Source organism: Narcine bancroftii, chromosome 11 (assembly GCF_036971445.1).
Source record: "Narcine bancroftii isolate sNarBan1 chromosome 11, sNarBan1.hap1, whole genome shotgun sequence".
Lineage (NCBI taxonomy): Eukaryota > Metazoa > Chordata > Chondrichthyes > Torpediniformes > Narcinidae > Narcine > Narcine bancroftii.
This window is the reverse complement of record NC_091479.1, coordinates 50,482,580-50,502,561: the sequence shown is the minus strand read 5'-3', so window position 1 is coordinate 50,502,561 and position 19,982 is coordinate 50,482,580. Positions and strand designations below refer to the sequence as shown.

General features: G+C 44.0%; 1 long non-coding RNA gene across 1 annotated transcript; it reads right to left on the bottom strand.

Moving 5' to 3' along the window:
* Positions 1-4,455: 4,455 nt before the first annotated feature.
* Positions 4,456-16,394, bottom strand: LOC138745365 (uncharacterized). The gene is made up of 3 exons (XR_011346218.1): positions 14,843-16,394; positions 14,258-14,558; positions 4,456-4,556 (listed from the first exon to the last, which is right to left on the bottom strand). It is a non-coding gene; the product is annotated as an uncharacterized lncRNA (long non-coding RNA).
* Positions 16,395-19,982: the final 3,588 nt, after the last annotated feature.

Sequence of the window (19,982 nt, the reverse complement as noted above, 5' to 3'; positions counted from 1 at the left end):
GGGAGAATATTTAACGGTGATATACAGTAGACTTTGGTAGATACTGTGACACCAAGTTTTCAGTAGTGAGAAGGTTTAACAGTGATGTACAATAAACTGTGGAATATACTGTGATTCCAAGTTTACAGCGGGGAGAAGGCTGAACTGTGATGTACGATAAATGGTGGCAAAAACAGTGAAAAATGGGTCAACGTGGGGAGAATGTTTAACGGTGATGTACAGTTGACTTTGGCAGATACTATGACACTGTGTCCACAGTCCTGAGAAGGTTAAACAGAGATGTATGGTAGAATAAGGCAGATTCTGTGACTCCAGGTTTACAGTGGTGAGAAGGTTTAAAAATGATGTACACTAAACAGTGGCAGATACAGTAACACCAGGCTCACATTGAGGAGAAGGTTTACTGGTGATGTACGGGAGACTGGCAGGCTCTGTAACACCGAGTTCACAGTAGTGAGAAGGTATAATAGTGATGTACGATAAACTGTGGCAGATACAGTAAAACTGGACTCACAATGGGGAGAAGGTTTAATGGTGATGTGTGGTAAACTTAGGCTGATACTTTAACACCAAGTTAACAGGGGGAGAAGGTTTAACGTTGATGAACGCTAGATTGAGGCATAAGCTAAGAGACAGCATTCACAGTAATGTGAAGGTTTAACAGTGATTTACTATAAACTGTGTCAGATACTGTGACAAGATGGCGCAGAGGGTAGACTTGTGGTTCCACCCATCCCCAGTTAGACTATTAAATGCTCGATTTTAAAAGTTGTAAAAGTGATTAAAAATACTGTTTATAGGCTTTGGAATTGTGGAGGATCAAAATAGCTACAAATGTGAAAAAATCGAAAACTCAGTTCCAGAAGAAATTACCTTACAAAAGAGTTGAAGAATTGAGGCCGAATTCAAGTTGAAGCAACGGAGTTGTCGACTGGAGTCCCCAAGCCTCAGACGACTCCTGCCCGGCTAAGTATTTCGTCGGCGCCAGCTTAGCGATGAGTTCAGCGGTTTCGACTTGTGCACTCGTGAACACAGGCGTGAGGGCGAGCCAGCTGAATGAGGACAGGCACGTGAGCCTGCAGCATTGCCTGGTGGTCAGGAGAGGTACAGTGTAACATCAGAAGACGCACCTGTGCAGTCGGTGGCCCTACCGGGCATGCACAGTGTGTCGAGGGTCCACAAACCTTTGGAGAAGGTGTGGGATGTGGGGGAGCCTGAGCGACGGTGAACTGACGAGGTCGGCACACTGTGCCAGGTGTCCAGACCTGCAGCAGCTCCAGAAGAGGACCTATTGCTATGGAGGAAGAAGATGCTCAACTTCATTAGAATTTGAAGAACTGGGGACTGTGGCAAAAGAAGGTCAGCCTCAAATGGAGGTGATGGATCCTGGACTGGATTCTGTGTTTCCAATTCTGGAAGGGATTGCTCAGCTCATGGAAGATATGTCAAATATATCAATGCAAATGACTCATCAGATGACTCAAGGATTTTCAGAAATGAAAACTAAAATGAACACTGTGTGTGAAGAAATAACTTTTATGAAGCAAGATATTAATGTAGTTAAGAGTGATGTTACGAGATGGACACGATCAGTGGATACTGTGCAAAATCATTTTAAAAAGATTGAGGAGGCTTTCTTGAATGCAAGAGTCAAGTGGAGCGTAATAGAGAAAAAATGGAAATAGTGGAAGATCCTTTTGTAGATTGGGGGATTCAGAAGAAGGAATTATTGAAGAAGTTTGACTCATTAGAAAACCAAAGTCGTAGAAATAATGTTAAGATAGTAGGTTTTCCAGAAGATATGGAAGGTTCGGATCCAGTGAAGGTTTTGAAGAAATGGATCCCAGAAGTGTAGGGCAGCTAATTTGTTCCAGATGGACTGGAATTAGATCGAGTGAACAGAGAGTTAAGGAAGAAACCGTTTCCAGGCCAATTACCACGAGCAGTTTAGATTCGCTGTTTTAAATATCAAGACAGAGAGATGATCCTCCGATTGGTGGTGCAGAAAACACGGCAAAATCAGGCTCCAATAATGGTTCAAAATAATAGGGTTTTTTTAATGCAGATCTGAGTCAAGAAATTATCAGAAGAGATTGAGAATTTAATTCAGCCTCAGACGAATTGTGGCGAAAGGGATAAAAATTTGCTTTTCGTTATGCGGCAGTATTGAAAGATTTTTATGGGAATTTTCAATCTCTGTTTTTTGATGATGACCATGATCCTTTAATATTTGCTAATTCATTGTCAGATGTTCGAGGAAATGGGTGATCGTCACCATTGTCACCGAAGAGAAGGGTCAATGGGAATGAAAATGGAAAGATTGGAAAATATGGAAAGAATGGGAAAAAAGTTGAATTGACGCAAAGTCTTCTCGATATTGAAGATCCTGAACAATCAGTGGGACTGGAATCACTGGGTTGAATGTTTTTGTTTCAGGACTTTGTGAAAGTCTGACTGGGGGTGGGTGACACTGAGTCCTTTAGTCACCTGCCACTTGTGGACTTTACCATACCCAGATTTTTAGGGGGCTACTACTTTTGAGTAACTTGTTTTGGGATTGATTTTTCTCTTTTTTTTGGAATTTTTAAAATAGGTGGGATTTGAATACAGCGAGACTTAGAAGGGGTGCATTGTTTTATAGTAGGATTCACAATTGTGAGAAGGTTTTACAGTGATATACTATGAACTGTGTCAGATACTGTGACACCAGGTTCACATGAGAATAAGGTTTAATGGTGATGTACGGTATGTTGAGGTAGATAAAGTGATACCAGGTGCACAATGGGGATAATGTTTAACGGTGATGTATGGTAGACTGAGGCAGATACAGTGACACCAGGTTCACATTGGGGAGAAGGTTTAATGGTGATATACGGGAGACTGAGGCAGATACTCTGCCACCAGGTTCACAGCTGGAGAATGATCAACAATGATGTATGGTAGACTGAGACAGTTACTGTGACTCTGGGTTCACAGAAGTGAGAAAGTTGAAAAGTAATGTCCGATAAACTGTGTCAGATACTGTGATACCAGGTTCACATGGGGAGAAGGTTTAACGGTGATCTACGGTATGTTGAAGTAGATAATGTGACACCAGGTGCATAGTGGGGATAAAGTTCAACGATGATGTACGGTAGACTGAGACAGTTACTGTGACGCTGGGTTCACAGCAGTGAAAAGGTTTAACAGTAATCTACGATAAACTGTGTCAGATACAGTGACACCCATTCACAGATGTGTAAAGGTTTAACGATGATGTATGGTAGACTGATAAGAGATAATGAGACAATGGGTTCACAACATTAACAAGGTTCAACAGTCATGTACGATAAACTGTGTGAGATACTGCGACACCAGGTTCAGAGTGGGGAGATGTTTTAACGGTAAAGTACAGTAGACTTTGGCATATACTGTGACACTGAGTTCAGGGCAGTAAGAAGGCTTAATGGTCATGTACATTAAACTGAGGGAGATACTTTAACACCAGGTTCACAGGAGGAAAAGGTTTAATGTTTATGAACGGTAGACTGAGGCAGAAAATGTGAGATGGATTCCACAGGAGTAAGAAGGTTTAACAGTGATTGACTTAAAACTGTGTCAGATACTGTGACATCATGTTCACATTGGGGAGAATGTTTAACAGTGATGTACGGTAAATTGAGATGGATACCGTGACACCGGGTGCACAGTGGGGAAGAGGTTTATCAGTGATATACGATAGACTGAGATCAATACTGTGACACCAAGTTCACAATAGTGAGAAGGTTTAACGGTGATGTACGGTAGACTGAGGCAGATACTGTGACACCAGGTTTACGGGGAGAATGTTTAATGGTGATATACTGTAAATTGAGATATATACCGTGACACCAGGTTCACAGTGGGGAGAAGGTTTAACGGTGATGGACTGTAGACTGAGGCAGATTCTATTACACCAGGTTCACAGGGGGGAGAAGGTTTAACGGTGATATACTGTAAATTCAGATATATACCGTGACACCAGGTTCACAGTGGGGAGAAGGTTTAACGGTGATGGACGGTAGACTGAGGCAGATTCTATTACACCAGGTTCACAGGGGGGAGAAAGTTTAACAGTGATGTACGATAGACTGAGGCAGAAACTTTGAGACAGGATTCACATTCGTGAGAAGGTTTAACATTGATGTACGATTAACAGTGTCAGATACTTTGACATCAGGTTCATATTGGGGAGAAGGTTTAACGGTGATGTACAGTAGAGAGAGGCAGATACTGTTATACCAGGCTCATTGATTTGTTCATTTATCGTAATTATAAACATTAACTTCCAAACATTCCATAAACTTCAATTCTAATCAGATTTTGTTCATTTAAATAGGTCACCACTAAAAGCCCAAATCGTTTGGTCTCTTAAGTAGACTGCACAAAATGAAATTCTTTACCTGGGTTTGGTTCAATCTAGTCTGCTTCATTATTTTTTCAGCCCCTCGTTTTGTGTTTAATGCTTTGCCCACCCGATTCGCCAAATGGGCATCCAACTCTGTCTTCTCAGCTTGACCCAACGTCTCCTCTGTAAACTTAAGCAAACCAAGGAGACCAAAGTTAAAATTTTCACATTGGCATTTTCAAACACAACAATGACGCTGGGTGTTGCAATTTCACATCAAAATCCCACTTGCTAAACTTGCAAGCAACTGAATTGCATCGAACAGCTGGAAAATTGCAAGAGAACTGCTTGGTTAAAGCAAAAATTCCACCCAGTCACCCCATTAAAGGCCTCCAAGTTAACAACAGATAGCAACCTGAAAGTTAAATACAAAGATCTGTATCAGGAATATTAACAGGCTTTTAAAAAAAAATCATTTCCACTATTGAAAGAAAACTCCTCAGGGAACACCAGGCTCTTGTTGAACAATTCCTGTTGTATTCCTCAAAATGGTTTGAATCTTGATTTCAAGCAGAGTCATTTGGTGAGATTGTTGGTCCAGAACAAACCCTGCCCACACACTCCCTTAAATACCTGCAAAGTCGTGGCTCAGCTCTGCTCCATGCTAAAGCTATCAAGCTTTTCTGAAGAGATAACAGACTTCAGATGCTGGTACGTTGAATCACAAAAACATTAATTCTTCCCTGAACAACAAACCTCTATCTGAAAACCAACAAGAACCTTCCCGAGTGGTAAATATCAACAAGACATAATATCATGTAACCGTACATGTCTTTGACTGTACTAGTTGGAGTACAGAAGGATAAGGGGGACCTCAGAGGCATTTAAAATGCTGGAAGGCCTGGACAGAGTACATATGGCAAAGATGTTTCCATTGGTAGGGGATTCTAGGACAGGAGAGCATAATTTCTGGATAAAAGGGTGTCAATTTAAAATAAATGTGGAAAAATTGATTTTGTCAATGGGTCGTGAAACCCATGTGAGGTCATTGGATGTATTTAAGGCAGAGATTAACAGGTATTTGATATGTCAAAGAATTAAGGGTAACGGGGAGAGAGCTGGGCAGTGGGGCTGAGTGGAAGAATGGTGGAACAGACTCAACGGGCCTACTTCTGCTCCTATATCTTGTGATCTATATCCTGCTGGAGACCTAGACAACCCTCCTCTTGCATTCCATTCTTAGAAAACAGTCTGCATCGTGGTTTTATGTCACATGAACCCATTTCCGATTGAATCCCATGTTACAAATAACCCAATGGAAATTCTGCATTGAGAGGACTGCAGCTTCCTCATTTTAAAAATTGTTATGGAGCAGCTCAAATGAGATTTCTTGCTTCTTTATTTGAAAGGGTTAAAATAGAATCAAATAAAATAGGAGAGGGAAAAGCAGAAGAATTTATGTACAACTGGGAATCAAAATTAATGGTTGGTGATAAAGATACACAATTGTTGAAACATTTGATTAATATATGGAATAAAATAAATGATGTAATTGGTGTAAGTGGATGTACATCACCCAGAATTGCTTTGATTCAAAATCCTCATTTCTTTTTCAAAGGATCATCAATTTCTGGATAGCGGGTTTCGTAAGGGAATTATAAATGTTGAAGATTGTTATGAAAGCGGTCAATTAATGTCATTTGAGCAACTGAGAAATAAATATCGTATACTCATCGCAAGTTTTTTTGCTATTTCCAACTTAGAGCATATTTGAAGGATAATAGAAATTCTTTATAAGAGGAATTGTTAAAAAAAAATATTTGATGATGTCATCTTTATTACAAGTAGGAACTTTTAAATGAGGAGTTCATAAGTTGAGACAAAGGTGGGAAATGGATCTGAATAATTTAATTGATTGGCAAATATGGGGACATCCGTATAAGGATCTCAATGCAAGACATAAATTAGTTCAGTATAATTGTTTTTACATCAGTCATGTCAGCAGATGTCAGCAAGGATTTTATCTGAAAGCTGCACCTCGAGTCAGGTGATTCAGGCTATTGGATTTGAAAAGCTCCTCAGGAAGCTGATTTCCAATAGAGATCACATGATCCAGGGGAGTTGCATTAATTCACTTCAACTCAGCAGTCTGGAACTATTGACCAGAGTTCCACACTGCAGCAGTGAGGAAGGAATTCACAACTAGTTTTTTTTCCACAGTTACTTCTTTCACCAGTGAAATTGAATAGAATAAAATCAGAATTATCAGATCAATGTTTTAGGTGTGGTGAAGATGTTGCAACTTTCTTGCATTCAACTTATCTTTGTCCTAATGCAAGATCTTTTTGGGGAGAATTACAATATTAATGGAACAAGTTATAGGAGATATTTTTCCGCAGAATCTGACCTTATTTTTATTCGGAAATATTGAAGGAACAAGGTTCATCAGTGATGTACGATATACTGTGGCAGATACTGTAACACTGGGTTCACAGCAATGAGAAAGGTTAACAGTGATGTACAATAAACAACAGCAGATGCAGTGGCATCAAGTCAACAATGGGGAAAAGGTTTAATGGTGATGTACGATATAATATGGCAAATACAGTGTCACTGGATTAACAGTTGAGAGATAGATCAACGGTGATGTACGGTAGACTGAGCCAGATACTGTGACACCAGTTACACAGTGGGGAGAAAGTTTAACAGTGATATACAGTAGACAGAGGCAGGTACTGTGACACCGAGTTCACAGTAGTGAGAAGGTTTAAGAGTGATGTACAATAAACTGTGGCAGATACTGTGACAACAGGTTCACAGTGGGGAAGAAGTTTAACGATGATTCACGTCACACTGTTGCATATTCAGTGACACTGTGTTCACAGTGTGGAGAACGTTTAATGGTGATGTACGGTAGACTGGGACAGAAACTGTGACACTGGGTTCAGAGCAGTTAAAAGGTTTAACAGTGATGTATATACAGGATCACAGTGAGGTGTAGGTATAATGGGGATAGAAACATAGAAACATAGAAGATAGGAGCAGGAGTAGGTCATTCGACCCTTCGAGCCTGCTCCGCCATTCAACGAGATCATGGCTGATCTTAAAGTTCTGTACCCCGTCCCCGCTTTCTCTCCGTAACCTTTAATACCCTTATACTGAAGAAATATATCTAATTCCCTCTTAAATATATTTAATGAACCTGCCTCTACTGCCCTCTGTGGCAATGAATTCTACAGATTCACCACCATCTGGGTAAAGAAATTCCTCCTCATCTCGGTCCTAAATGGTTTGCCTATTATCCTCAAACCATGGCCCCGGGTTCTGGATTTTCCCATCCTTGGAAACATCCCATCTGCATCCATTCTGTCCGGTCCTGCCAGAATTTTATATGTCTCTATGAGATCCCCTCTCAATCTTCTAAACTCCAGCAAGTACAATCTCAATTTGCTCAATCTTTCCTCATAAGTCTTTCCTGCCATTCCAGGAATCAGCCTGGTGAATCGCCTCTGCACTCCCTCCATTGCAAGAACATCCTTCCTTAGATAAGGTGACCAAAACTGCACACATTACTCCAGGTGGGGTATCACCAAGGCCCTGTACAGCTGCAGTAAGGTATCCTTGTTCCTGTACTCAAACCCTCTTTATATGAAGGCCACATACCATTTGCCTTTTTAACCGCCTGCTGTACCTGCATGCTCGCCTTCAGAGACTGGTGTACAAGTACCCCTAGGTCTCTCTGCACTTCCCCATCTCTTAATCTATTGCCATTCAAATAGTAATCTGTCCTCCGGTTTGTATTACCAAAGTGGATAACCTCACATTTATCCACATTATAATGCATTTGCCATGTATCTGCCCAGTCCCTCAATTTATCCAAATCACACTGGAGCTTCCTGACCCCCTCTTCCGTGCACACAACCCCTCCTAGCTTAGTGTCATCTGCAAATTTGGAGATATTAAAACCAATCCCCTCATCCAGATCATTAATGTAAATTGTGAACAGCTGGGGTCCCAGTACAGATCCCTGTGGCACCCCACTGGTCACCGCCTGCCACTCAGAAAACAAGCCATTTATCCCAACTCTCTGTCTTCTACCTGCCAGCCAGTTCTCAATCCACATCAATACTTTGCCCCCAATCCCATGAGCCTTGATTTTGGAAGCCAGTCGTTTATGCGGGACCTTATTGAAGGCCTTTTGGAAGTCCAGGTACACCACATCCACTGGCTCTCCCCCATCTATTTTACCTGTCACCATCTCAAAGAATTCCAATAGATTTGTCAAACACGATTTACCTTTTGTAAATCCATGTTGACTCTGTCCGATCCCTTCTCTGCTAGTCATATGCTCCGCTATTACCTCCTTAATAATGGATTCCATAATTTTGCTCACTACTGAAGTAAGGCTCTACGGCCTATAATTCCCTGCCTTTTCTCTACCTCCCTTTTTAAATAGTGGGGTAACATTAGCTACCCTCCAATCCATGGGTACTGATCCTGAGTCTATTGAGTTCTGGAAAATAATTCTTAAAGCATCTGCTATCTGAATGGCCACTTCCTTAAGTACCCTAGGATGTAGATTTTCCGGCCCTTGGGATTTATCTGCCTTCAATCCCATCAATTTCCCCAAGATCATGTCCTTAGAGATACTGATTTCTTTCAGTTCCTCCCTTGCATTAGTCTCTATGTTTCCCAACATCCTTGGGAGGTTATCTGTATCCTCTCTTGTGAAAACAGAATGATTTCTAGAATTGATTATTTTTTAATTTCAGCACATTTGCAGGATAGGGTTACATCTGTGGATTATAAGGCAAGACTGGTTTCGGACCATTCATTATTATTATTAGAATATCAGAGTTCACAGGATGTTCAGAGAGCTCCAAGATGGAGATTCAATACTATGTTACTGCAAAAAACGGAATTTATTAGTTATTTAAAACAACAAATTGAGGTTTTTATTAGTAATAATAATAATTCCGTTTCTAGTCAATTTGTTTTATAGGATGCAATGAAAGCTTTTTTACGAGGTCAAATTATTAGTTATGCTTCTAAAGTAAAGAAAGAGAGAATTAAAGAGATTGAAGATTTAGAGAAAAAGATAACTGTTACTGAAAAAGAATTTCAAAAAAAATGCTACTGAAACGCAAAAGAATCAGTTAACTAATTTAAAATTTAAATATAATGAATTACAAACTTTTCGGTTTGAATGTTTAATGAACCGAACTAAACATAAATTTTATGAAAGGGGTGAGAATTCTTATAAAGTTCTGTCATGGCAGTTAAAAAAGGAACAATTATGTAGAATTATACCAGTAATTAGAAAGAAATCGGGTATTAATTTTAGTCAAAAGGAAATTAATGAGGAATTTTGTAATTTTTATTAAAAATTATGTACTTCAGAATGTAAAGATGTAACTGAGGATGCTATAGATTCTTTTTTGAAAAATATTAAATTGCCACAATTGAATCAAGAAGATAGACAGGAGTTAGATAAATCCTTTACAGAAAAGGAAATAGAAACGGCGATAAGAGATATGCCAAATGGAAAGGCACCTGGTGAAGATGGGTTTTCTATAGAGTTTTATAAAACTTTTTATGCTGATATATTTCCTATATATAAGGATGTTTTACAACAAATTTATGACACTTTTCGATTACCCAAGTCTTGTTCCAATGCAATAATTACAGTTATACCAAAAAAAGATAAAGTTCCTTTACAGGTTTCTTCTTAGTTTTGCCAGGGTGGGGTCCATACAGGAGCCTGATAACAGCAGGGAACCCGTGGAAGGGGATGGAGGGCATTCGATTGTGCACCAGCAGGACACTGCTGAGGGTACGGATTCCCTCGGGCTCTCGAGGGTAGAAGGCGCTGGTTATTCCAATGGTTTAGGTGAGGCAGGGTCCAAATTAGAGCTGGCGCAGGTCATCAAGGGTCGACATAACAGGTGCCTGGAACTGTCATGAGGATACTAAGGGCTGGTAGAGGTAGGTAAGGAGGGGGTAGTTGTGTTCCGACGAGGGATTGCTGAGTGAGAGGCCACATGGATGGGACTTTGAGACAAGGGGCCTCTGACTGTCCAGGGATGGGGCCTGTAATTAGACCCGCAGACATCCAGCACACAGCATCTTTGACCCACTACCATCAGGAAGGAGATATGGAGGAACAAAATCAGGCTGACAGGCAGGGAAATAATTTCTTCCCACAGGCCGTGAGATTGACAAAGCAATGCGAGTTGAATGGGTCCGTGGAATGAAAAGGTTGAGAGGGATATGGACTGTTTGCAAGCAGCTTGGCCATCAGAAAAGATGGGCTGAAAGGACTGTTTCGGAGTTGTCTATTTGGACCAGTCTTTTGAATTGAATATTTAAAAAATTCATGACAGGCTGGACTATCATTTTAGATGGTGATTTTAGATTGACACATGCAGCCCGGAAACAGGCCTTTTCAGCCTATGAGCCACAACCACTCAATTACACCAATGACCTACAACCCCCGGTACATTTTAAATGGTGGAAGGACCAGGAGCAACTGGTGGAAATGCACGCAGACACAGGAAGAATGTAGAACTCCCCAGAGACAGTGTCAAATTTGAACCCGGCTTGCTGCCCCCTTAACAGCGTTGTTCTAACCGCGACGCTAACCTTGCCACACTCAATGATTCCCAGGATTCTTCCTCCTACTTTCCATGAGCTGTGATTGCTACCAAATCCAGGGCCCTTGTTTCCCTGAGGCTCTGACCCCTCCCCAGTGACTCTGTCCCCAATGCCTCTCATTGGCCGGATGATCATCACTCTCTTTCCTGGCTCTCACCCAAACTTTTTCACCCCAATTCCACCACCTACAACTCCCTTGTCATGTTCCACCCATTTACCCATAGGACCAAGTGTAACGAGGTGGGGGCAGGTCCAGGCTGTAGTCACATAGCTTGTCGAAGGACAAGTGAGAGCAGGAGTCCTGAGGCAAGAGGTGGAGAGCAGTGTGTACTGTGGCAGCCAGCTGTACAGGGGCACAGTCTCCAGGGTGTGGGGAGAGAGAGAGGACTCGCTCAGATGGGACAGATGTCCCAGTGCAAAGGTTTAGGGAACTCCCCAGCTCGGTGAAGGACTGGGATGCTGCCACTGGCAAGGAGATTGGACCTCTGCCCTCTCCATATCTCCACCGTCTTGGGGTCCTAGGAGTAGCACAGGTTCTAAGGCCTGTCGGTGGGGGAAGGGGAGGTGCAGGAACTGGGGTGAGGCAGTTCTGATGCGTGATCGATTTGAGATGGGCCAAGTGAGAGTATCGGTTCAGTGGGAAGACAGACATGATGGGGAATGGGCCTTTGGGACAGGCCCAGGGGAGGGCTGGGGCTTCAGGATGAGTCTTGTGGGGAGGCGGGGGCTTTGGGGACCAGCCAGTGAAGGACAATGGCTTTGGGAATGGACCTGGCGGGGGTCAGGGGCTTTGGGGAGGGAAAAGTGGGGAATAGGGTTTGTGGGAGGACCTGTTGGACAAAAGAATTAGTGACAGACCGAGTTGGGAATGGTATTGTGGACGGACTCAGAGGGAGATTGGATTTTGTTTGGACCCGGTGGTGATGCGATTGGTAACGGATCCAATGGGGGATGGTATTGGGGACTGATCCGGCGGTGGACGGTATTGGGGTTGGACCCAGTGGGGGAAGAGATTAGGGATGGATGCAGCGGGGGAATGGATTGGGGATGGACTTGTCGGGTGACGGGATTTTGGATGGACCCAGCGGGGACAGGATTGGGGATAGACCCGGCAGGGAACGGTATTTGGGACAGATCCGGCGGGGGACGGTATTGGGGTTGGACCCAGTGCAGACGTGATTGGGGATGGTCCCGGCGAGGGATAATATTGAGGATCGACCTGGTGGAGAATTTTGGAGATGGACCCGGTGGGGAATGGACCCGGCAGGGGACTGCATTGACTCCGTCTTCAATGCCTGACACAATCTTTACCGGATGATCACAGCCGGCTGATCACCGCTCCCTTTCCCAGGTTTCACCCAAACTTTCTTACCCCAATTCCATGACCTACAACCCCCTCGTCATGTCCCACCCACTCACCCACAGGGCCAAGGGTAATGAGGAGGGGGAAGCTCCTGGCTGTAGTCACACAGCTCATTGAAGGACAAGTGGGAGCAGGAGTCCTGGGACAAGAGTTGAAGGGCAGTGTGTACTGTAGCAGCCAACTGAATTGGGCCACATTCTCCAGGGTGGGGGGAGAGAGAGGCCTGGCTCAGATGGGTCAATTGACCCAGTGCCAAGGGTCAGGGGATTCCCCAATTTGGTGAAGGTATGGAATTCTGCCACCAGGAAGGAGATGGATCACTGCCCTCCCCACATCTCCACTGTCTGGGTGTCCCAGGAGCAACTCTGATTCCAAGGCCTGTGGGTGGGGAAGGGGGAGGTTCAAGAACTGGGGTGGGGTAGTTGTGATGGGTGATCGATTGGAGAGGGTCCCAGTGAGGGAACCAGTCTGGTGGGAGGACAGACCTGATGGCGATGGGCCTTTGGTTGCAGATCAATTGGGGTGGGGGTGCGGGGACAGGCTGGGCATGTTGAGGGACAGTGGCTTGTTTAAGGCCTTGGTGGGAGACAGGAGCTCTGGGGACAGTCCAAGCAATGGGCGGAGCATTGGGGACAGGCCCAGTGGGGGACAGAGGCTTTGGGGACGGGACTGGTGGGGGATAGGGACTTTATTGACAGGATCGGGGGTGAACAGGGTTTTGGGGACGATCTCAGCAGGGGAGGGGTTTGGGGATGGGCCTGGTGGGAGATGGGGGATTTGGGGATGGGCCTGGTGGGTGACAGGGGACAGTATTGAGGATGGACCCAGAGGACGGAGACCACCCCTGGATCTCCGGTTCACCATCGGGTCACTCATCTTGGCCCACGGACCTGCTTTGATCTGCGGGAACCTGAATTCGATGCAGTTGAGGTTCATCTCCCAGATATGCTCCTCGGCTGAGAAACCACCTTCACCTCTGGCTCGGGGTGGGGGCAGCAGGAGGGTGACAAGGGGAGGGGATACAGTGTATGCCTACCAGGTCAGGGACATAGGATGAGCCCAAGAACTGGGGTGGTGGTGAAGGCTGAAACTTTCAGGGCATTTAAGAGTCTCTGAGTCACATGGATGAAAGAAGAATGGAGGGTTATGAGGGAGGAAGGGGTTAGTTATTTTTATTTTGGTTGGAATACATCGGTCGGCACAACATCGAGGGCCGAAATGCTTGTACTGTGCTCTCGTGTTCTACGTTAAACCTGTCAGTCTTTCAGCAAGCGGAGATGTTGGGGAGGGAACACTGCCGACTGGCACATTCCAGGCTGCAGGAGTACATGCTGAGGGATGGATGGAGGCTTGGCACAGCCAAAACGAAGGCACTATGGGGATGGATCATAACCCTCTCATTACCGGGCATTGAGAGGCTGAGACCAAGGGGAACTCCTCCAACAGCAGAGGGGAGCTGTAACCACACGGTATCAAAGTGGTGGCAATGAAGGTAAACAGAGACGTATGCAGCAATGTTCAGTGAAGGGAATATCTGGATACAACAGGAGGGGGAGAAAAGACTTGGAATGGTCTTCCTCTTTGGAAATAATTTGTGAATAAAGTCAATTTCGCTGAGTGGTGGGGGGTGGGTGGTGGTAGTGGGATGAGAAAAGCCCTACTCAGTCAACTTTACTTCATGAGATACTTTCTCCGATCCAGGAAATCTCTTCTGCACCCACTCCAAAGTACAACCTCAAATTTATTACCCTTGGATAGCACAAGTACGACCTGATAAAACAGAGTTCTTGGGGTAAACATATGTAAACACACAACCAAGCCCTCACACAACAGACAAATAATACATGTGGAGCATGTCCAGAAAAATAACTCACTATTGTTGAATATATAGCAGAGTGGAGGAGTATTTGTATGAGCAGCTCATCAATTGTTCCACGTTCTCCCTGTTTGGAGGAAGCAGCTGTTCCTGGGCCTCTTGGTACCAGCTCTAAAATTCCTGGATCTCTTTCCCAACAGGAATAGCTGGATGATGCTGTTGGCCGGGTGAAGGGGTCCTCGATGATTTTGTCAATGATCGTAGTGGATCACATTGATATTTGGGGTGGTGGGGGGGTGGGGGGCAGGAGGGTGTCCCCAGTGTTGCTCTAGGCCTCTTTAGGTCCAGTGGAATGACCTCTGATCATTTAAAAAAAATATTTATAAATCCACAAAGAATTCACACAATTAATAATAATACAAATCAAATATAAATACATGTTAAAAGAAAGAATAAAGAAAACCCCCCCCCCCCATAAACCACCCCATCCCCCCTCTATCCCCGTGCCAAAAGAAAAAAGAAGAAAAATGAGGACAAGGGACCCCCCAAACAGGAGCGCCGATTACTTTAATGTTCCTTTTCATAAACTGAGGCCTTAAGGAGAAAGGGAATGTCAGAGTTTCATTTAAATATTCACACCCACCCTTTGTAAATATGGGCTCCATATTCTTCCACAATATATGGTTGTTGCGGCTCACTAACCGGGATGCAAACCAGTACACAAGATGGCTGACGAACGCAGTGACTGAGCAGATCCCACGAGAACCAACAACCTTCGTCCCAGGTGACATCCTGCACGGCGGGAAGCAATGAGCAATGGCAGGAACACCCACCAATCCGAGGCTGGCTCTGCCGTCTCAAAAGACCTGTCCTCAGCAGTGGGAGAGTATATAAGCAGAGCTGCCAGTTCAACAAACCAGTCTTCGACTTCGACTTCTTGGGTGTGTATCGTTCATTCCACACTTCACGGTAAGTGTGCTGGATATTGTTGCGAAGCAAGAGACTTTAACCATCGACCACCTCAAGCCAGCAAATTGGTCTCCACTCAGCCCCCATGACGCAGATATAGGCGATCAAAAGCAGCGAACAGCGCTCCAATCACTGGTTCTGGGGAGGTGGGGGATCATGCTAACTGGGATCCCCCCTGTGCACAAGATGACTGACGAACCTGATGACCACGCAGAGTCAACAGGGACCAACAACTTTCGACCCAGGGGACAACCCGCACAACAGTAATCAACAAGGACAGGAATACTGACTAATTGGAGGCCGGCGCTGATATGACATAATTCCAGTCGACAGCAGCAGGGAGAGAATAGAAGTAGAGCTGCCAGTGTAATAAAGGAGTCTTTAACTTTGATTTCTTGAGTGTGTGTCCTTCTTTCCACCCTTCACAGTAGCGCGCACACTCCAATTTCACATCGAATGGTCTTGCTCATCTTACATCGGGAGTCATGTGTCCAGTTTCCTTATCTGAAGAATGAGAAGTGCACAAAAATTATCAGATTTGTTTCTGGGATGTTTTAACCGGGTGATAGGAGGAACGTTTGAATATGGATCTCTTTCTCATTGGAAAAAAAGAAGATGGCCTTACAACATTATGAGGGGACACAGCAGCACGGATCGAGAGAGGATAATGCAAAGGAGCTGAACACCAAGTGTCACAATTTCCCAATAACTGATCAGCTGCTTGGACTTTAAGAAATGTCTTTAATGAAAATGTAATATCCTTGGAATTCTCTACCCTGTTGAAGGTTCATTTAAAATTGGGATCCATGGACATGTGATGAGTTTACTGTCATACACATTCGTAGAGGGATCAGATGCATCGAACTGAGATGCAGATACTTTGAAAAAAGTAACAGACATTAAATTGGAAGCAGTAATTAATTTGAAGGAAAGATTGAGAATAAATAGTCTCCCTTGTATTTCTTCAGATCAGAGGAATCCTGGAGCCAGGACAAAGTGATCTTATGAAATCTAAGGTTTTGATTGTTGTTGGGGTAGTTGTAAATGGATGGGCTGAAGGGGCTCCTGCTCCTTCGACTGCCTGTTTTCTGTCTTGCGAAGCTGATTGGGTGCACCTGTGTGTTCGCTCGGTCACTGATTGGTTGCTTCAGTTGCGCCAGCCAATGGGATGATTCGGAGGGGCTGCTATCTGATTGGACGCTGAAGTCGGGTTGGATTGATGGGCAGTTTCGCGGGCTGATTGGCTCGTGCAGTGGGGAGGCGGGACGTTGGCGGCGTCGTCGTCTGCTCGGGATCCATCGCGTCTCCGCGGGCGCTAAAGAGAAGAAGTTGGCGACGGCGCCGGGATCATCCTCAGCCGCGCGGTCCAGGGAAAACGGGCAACCAGCAGCCCGTTGGGCCCCACCTGGGAGTGGCCGGTACCGGCCAGGTGTTTGAGTGGAGCCGAGGCGTCGGTGCGAGGCCTGATGGCGCCGACAGGGCGAGGCCGCAGGCCGCGAGGTAACTTGCAGAGGGCGGGGGCAGGAGCTTGGCAAGTCTGGTTGGCGCATGCGTGGTGACTTCGCGCATGTGCGGCTGATTTGGATGTGCCGACGAGGCACTAAGCGAACCGTTTGCGCAAGCGCATGCGCACAGAAATTAAGAAGGTTGCCCTCAGCAGATGGACCCCGAAGCGTTGAGTCGATCCGCACATTTTGGGTCTTTCGTGTCCTGTGTCTCTGTTCTCGTTTGTCAAATCATTTGATTTTAAAAATAGGCTCTAAGACTTCAGGGCTCCTCGCACTGGGTCAAAACCCCGACTTGCGACCATTGTGGAATCTGATGATCGTTTGGACTCCACTACGGTCGCAGGTCGGGGAGGACCTGTCGGGGTCATTGGGTCGCTGAGGAAGGGATGGAAAACCAATCTATTTTTTGCTTCCCAATGCTCATAGAATGTGTCTGATTCCATCCGTTTTTCCTGTTGTAGCATCACATTCTTCATCAAGTTAGATGTTATTTTTTTTTAAGTTGTGTCACTTGAACAATAATGCTCCAATCCTTCTGATCCTGACGTACCATGTGTCTAAAATGTAATGTTTCTCAGTTACTTGTCCGAATGACTTGAAAAATATAGGGTCTTTGGTGTTAACAATACAGAGTCAAGATTTCACCAATCCTTTTGAATTTATGATCTCTGGGATTTCTGGTCATGTTTTCTATTTAGGTTGGTGTATCTTGCAGGCCTGTTTGGTTGCAGCAATAAGAAGTTATCGATTTGTAGCGTCCGCTGCAGCAGCGCTACCAAATAAAGAGACATCCACACAAAGTGAGTGTAAAACAAAGACTGGCTTTACTGTTTTAAATTCCCTACGTCTGCTCGCTGGCCCGGCCACTTCTGGTGACGTACCCCTGACTTCCAGCAGTGACGTTGTTGCATCATTCTCTGGCCAGCTGGCAGCTACGCAGAAGTGTAGGGCTCCTAAGCCCATACACGGTGCTAGGCATGGGGTCCTTCTCGGTAGTGAAGGGGAGTCCGTGCCATCTTGGACTGTCCAAGTGTTGCAGTGATTTGGCTTTTTTTCCTCGCCCCGTCACTTGGTACGCTACAATCTCAGTGTTTTAAAGGGGGAAATTCTTTCAATGTTTCATTCACCTTTATTACAGAATTCTTCCTTGATTATCTGTGTAACATTAAATGTTATGGGTTTTCATGAACAGGGATCATGATTTTACTCATAATTTGGTGAGCAAATGGATGGGACATTTTTTACTAATGCCCCATGGGAATCAAAATAAAAATTAAATGATATAATTAGGAAGGTTTGTTGACTTTTTTTTTAAGCAGGATGTCAGAATGATTTTCATCTTGCTTGCTTAATTAAAATGTGATTTGTCAGTTCTTAATGGCAGCTGCCATATTGGCATTGCAAGGAGAGATGGGAAATGGGTCAGGTCCTTGTTGGTCCCAGTAATGCAACGTAGAAAGATGTCATGGGGCTGAATGTGGTTTAGGGAGGGAGAGGGCATTAATTTTTAGGAAATGTATGTGGCCAGCCACCTATCAATATTTTCCTCAATTGAAACTCCTGCTGGTAGAAGCGATTTCCTACTTTGAACAGGCCCAATGTCATTATCCAAGAAGATATTGTTACGAGTCCAAAGATTCCTAAAACCGAGAAGCATAGTCATTCACCAAGACAATTGGTTTTTAAAACAGAAGTTATTTTTAATCAAATTTAATCATGAAAATTTAACTTAACTCTATACTTAACTAACCCAAATTAACCCCTTTCTAATTCTAAGCGAATATGTTTGTAATGTGTATAAATTTAAGAAAAGTTCTTTGGTTCACAGTTCAATCTCACTTCTCCTTCTTCCAAATTTTCTGATGCAGGTAATTCTGCTGTGCACAGAATTGAACGTGTCTAAATTTCACAAGGTTTTGGTGCTCGAAAGGTAAATGTTTACTGCTCAGGATTGTTCTTGTAGGGTTTTTAGAGAGAGATTTGTTGTTCCAGGATTTCCACAACTGAAGAACCACCATTAGTCACCTCAATGTTTACCACAATAAACATGTTCAGGTTCAGTAATGATCAATTCTAGAATGGCATGTGGCCGTAATAAAAGGAATGCAGGATAGATATATTGCAAGGAAATATAAATTAGTGATTTGGATTGTGGTTTAAATGGTTTTGTGGCCAAATTTGCAGAGGTCACCAAGCTGGGTGTCCTTATGCAAGAAAACCTAAAAGTTAATGACCAGGTGTAATTGGTAGTGAAGAATTCATTGGAGCACAGGAAATTAAGGAAGTTATCTCACGGAGGCATTTTGTATATTTTGTATGGGGGTAAGATGGTTCCCTTCGTGGGTGAATCGAGGACAAGAAAATTAGAGGTTATCCATATAAAACAGAGATTGGGAAGAACTTCTTTAGCCAGAGGTTCGTGGATCTGTGGAACCGCTGCCGCATATAGCAAAGGAAGCCAGATCACTGGGCATATTTAAACAAGAAATTGACAAGTATCTCATTAGTAAGGGCATTAAGGGATATGGGAAAAGTCCGGAAATTGGAAAGAGTGCAGAGTGGTTTCATGTCGGTTTATGGAGCAGGCTTGACGGGACTTGTGGCCAGGTTCTGTCCTTTGTTTTGAGATCTTGTTCTCATTTGACAGAGTTTATTGAAGGCAACTGAGAAAAATGGAAAAATTCTTGGCAGTTGTTAGAGTAGGTTATTAGTTTGACATCTCTATGTAAAACTCCAAAACTATCTGTCACTTTGGAGTGGTGCCTGTCCCTCCAACCCATGAGGAACATAGACTTTCTAATATGTCATGTGTTCTTTCAGTGACAAATGATTCTCTTATTCAAACATGGCCAGAGGTCATTCGCATTTCATTTCAACTTCACAATAGTTTTGAGTGGGTTTTCAGTTATAAATGTGGCAAATTCCTTTTTGGGAGTGGATTTCTTGTCACATTTTTCAGTGATGTATTTGGGAAAAAAATGCTGTTGTGTGGACTGCAGCTTTTGAATGCAAGTGAGCTGCATTTGTTGTCCTTCCAATGCCATCTGCTGCCTGACAAGCCTTCAACCTGGCTCCTGCCCTTTCCAAGCCTTGCTCAAGGGTTTTCCTTGCCTCGTGACCCCATCATAATGGTGTGCAGACATGCCAGAAGCCACCATTTTAAGGCAGGGTCCATAAGACGCAGGCTTGTAAAACCCCTGGATTATCTTAAAATCGCAAAATTGGAATGGCAAGAATTGGGCGTAGCCCACAGATCTGATAGCTGCTGGGCTTCAAGGTTGTAAATGGTTCTGAAAAAAACTAGGG